Source organism: Neolamprologus multifasciatus, chromosome 10 (assembly GCF_963576455.1).
Source record: "Neolamprologus multifasciatus chromosome 10, fNeoMul1.2, whole genome shotgun sequence".
In the NCBI taxonomy this organism is placed as follows: Eukaryota; Metazoa; Chordata; class Actinopteri; order Cichliformes; family Cichlidae; genus Neolamprologus; species Neolamprologus multifasciatus.
The window spans coordinates 3,612,948-3,616,377 of record NC_140448.1 but is presented as its reverse complement, the minus strand read 5'-3'; the positions used below and the strand labels follow the sequence as shown (position 1 = coordinate 3,616,377).

Here is a 3,430-nt window from a genome sequence, read left to right as displayed (position 1 = left end):
AGCCTGGGTTACAGTTAAGGAATATGACAATGAGCTCAAGGCGTTGACCTGGCCTCCAAGACACACTCACACCTCGCCAAACATGTCCAATCCTGGGAAGAGCCTGCAACTCTCAGCACGTCAAATTATCCCCACCACTAATCTGACATTACGTGCATATGTGTTGAAATGAAAAAAAGTTTCTGTTTGCTTCACTAAGGTCCGACAAAAAGGACCTTAGACAAAAAAAAAGAAAAAAAGAATGTTGCAGTTATATGCTAAATGTAAATATTAGACCATGTGATTTTAAAATCTGTGTTTTTCTCAACACATGACGAAATAGTGAACTTAGAAAATATACACAAATTGTGAAATTGCACCTCTATCAAATGCAGCTCAATTAAACTTAGCTCCAAGAATAATTCTTGAAGTCAGCTATCTCTGAGAAGGACCACCTACTGTTCTTTATGCAACTTCAACTGTCGGAGAAAGTTGGAAGTTGTTCCATCTCTGTCTGTGATTCTCTTCTTGCATGTTTTGCATATTGCATTTCGGTTTTTTGTTGACTACTTCATAGACTACTTGCAGCATTTAAAAAAAAAAAAAATCTGGTTAATTTGATTGGCTGTGCTACAGCTCACGCACACATACGTACGGAGTGTGGTTTGAATAAATGAATTGAATTAATGGTGCACACTTTCTATATAATATGCGTGTTAAATTCTATATTTGGGGTGAAATATCAAGTCTTTTCAAGTAAACCGGTTCAAGTCCAATTCAAGTCCCAGGTCATTGGTGTAAAAGTCCAAGTCAAGTCACAAGTCTTAGAACATTTTTTCAAGTCAAGTCTAAAGTCATAAAATTAATGACTCGAGTCTGACTCGAGTCCAAGTCATGTGACTCGAGTCCACACCTCTGATTAATAGTATTCCACACATTATCGGAACTGCTAACAGTTACTGTCATAACACATTTAAATGTGTACTGCGCACACTACTGTATCATAGGTTATATATGAAGACTGTAAAAATTTTATTTTTTATTGATTTGAACATTTTTATAGTGTCTAATATTATTATCCTTTTTTTAAAATCAGGTACTAGCAAGTGGTTATTTTCCAGGTTGATGTAAAACCACAGAGGTCACTAAAGTAAAAGAAATTACTGCATAGCCTGTGTAATTGTAGATAATGTAACAAAAATTGCCCTAAATTATCAAGAACCTATACACGCTCTGCCAAATTTATCCTCAGCACTTTCTCAAATTAAAACTCTACTTCTGCAAAAGCCCCAAAGCATCTTCTACCAATCTCCCTCAGTCAGACCCCACAGAACACCTCCAGAGGTCCCACGCCTCACGGGCATAAGTCCAGCCAGAGCCACTGAATGGAATTTGACTTAGTCAAGGACTCCGAGTCCGACTTAAACCCTTTGTGTTACATCTGAAGTTTGAATTTAAAAAGACTGGCAAATATTTTCACATGGACAGTGTACATGTGATTTCTTGCACTAATGGAAAATTATAGCCAAGCACAAATGTAGTGACTCACACATGTCTGAACCACAGAAAAGAACAAGAGAGAGAGAGGAAATATAGCACATTTATTTGTGAAAAAATAACTTGGTAGACAGGAGGGATGACTCAGAATGATAAAACTGCAGAATAAGAACCTCCAGGTTTACAGGATACATATTTATTTTGATTCTTAGTAGTTATCATAGATAGTGCAGTTATCCATCAAACTGTCTATCCCATTACCCGGGCTCTCTCACAGTCACATACAGCACCTTTGCACCAGGCCCTCTGCTCTGCCTGCTGTGACTGTCAGGTTGATGTATGTACCTGTTAGCCGCAGCTAACCATCTGCACTTTTCACGTCTTTTTTCAGTGTTTCCCTGCATCTCTGAAAGACTCTTAACATCTTATTATGTATCTTATTTGTTCTTTGGATGCTATTTAAAGTGTAAATTTACATCAAAATTACAATTTTAATAATTGTTGCGTTAATTAGCTTAGCTTAAAACTTAGCTAGTTTACCGGATGCATTAGCTATGGTTTGCTTAGCGATAAACTTTTATTTTATAGGTAGAATTAATTTGAAAGGTTGATATTGGTGTGTAGAGCAAAGGCCATACATTTCTACAATGAAAAGCAGCATTAAAGCTGCCAGGAAAAATGCTGCATCAGCCAAGAAAGCCTTGGATCCTTCCTCTCCCCTCATTTGGAGGAAAACAACAGAGGAAACTACAGGGTGAGTTCAGCCAGCTGCTGTTAGCAGTAAAATATAACTTTTCTTTCCTTCTATTTGCTGCTATTTTCGAGTTGAATTTGTCAAAGATACATTCTGGTCTAATCAAACAAAGGAAATTTGTCTTGACTTTCTGTTTTGTTCTAATCATCTTTGTTAATTTACTGAGAGACAGAATTGAGAAGTTCCGGAAAAAATATTTCAAAATATTTTTCATTTTTTGATATCTTTTCTTCCAGTGTTTTTACTTATTCAGGCACACATTCCCTTAAATGTTTGGGATTTCAGTGAATGATTTGAAATATGAATTCCCTGACACCATACTTTCTTTTAGACACCAAACATCATTGTGTATAACTCAGGTGTCCTCAGCCACAAAAATAGAAAGAATAATATATAAATGGTTGTAGCCCACGGCTTTCCACTGTTTGAATGTGTGAGATACTTTAAAAGCTGAATACTGAATAAAGTGAATTGAGGCACTGTACTAAGATACCACTCATGACATCCTCTAATCTGCCCTCACTAAATGTCGTTGTTTTCACAGCATGGAGAGCACAGTGATGCATCTCTGCTATATCACAGTGCTGAGCTCATCGTTCATGTAAACAAGTAAGTTTTTCATTTTTATTGGCATTTGGATATTTCCCCCTTTCAACCCTGGATTGGCTCAGTAAAAGGACGGAGAAACTTTAAGATATTGCTAATGTGTGTTTGTGAGAAACAAAGGGACAGACTGTGTAGACTGCTCCACACATTCCTTTGACTGTTTATGGATCAGGACTCGCTCTGCGTGTAGTATTTAAACACTCAGTTTTCCCATGGATGATCTGATATCCTCGTGTTGGTGTTGTTCCCAGATCATCATGAAAATGTTGTTCCAGGTTCAACATTGCAAGTGACCAATCACATTATTGTGACGTTATTCTTTTGCGCACCAACCCATTCGTGCATTTATGAAATTCCAATGTTGCAAGGACAATATCAATTCTGCTTAGCGTTTATTAAAGGGTTAGGGTCAGGGTCCGTTGATCGGCGGACAAAGGCGGTTTCTCGCAGCTTAAGTACAGTTTTTTGTTTTACGCCGGTTTTTCCCGAAGTCGCAAAAGTATGACATCACAACATTCTGATTGGTCACTTGCAATGTTGATCCTGGAACAACCTTTAGTATGATGATCTGGGAACAACACCAACACGAGGATA

General features: G+C 37.5%; 1 long non-coding RNA gene across 1 annotated transcript; it reads left to right on the top strand.

Moving 5' to 3' along the window:
- The first annotated feature begins 230 nt into the window (after positions 1–230).
- LOC146509374 (uncharacterized) lies at positions 231–2,839 on the top strand. Its single transcript, XR_014876630.1, has 2 exons — positions 231–2,230; positions 2,775–2,839. It is a non-coding gene; the product is annotated as an uncharacterized LOC146509374 (long non-coding RNA).
- Positions 2,840–3,430: the final 591 nt, after the last annotated feature.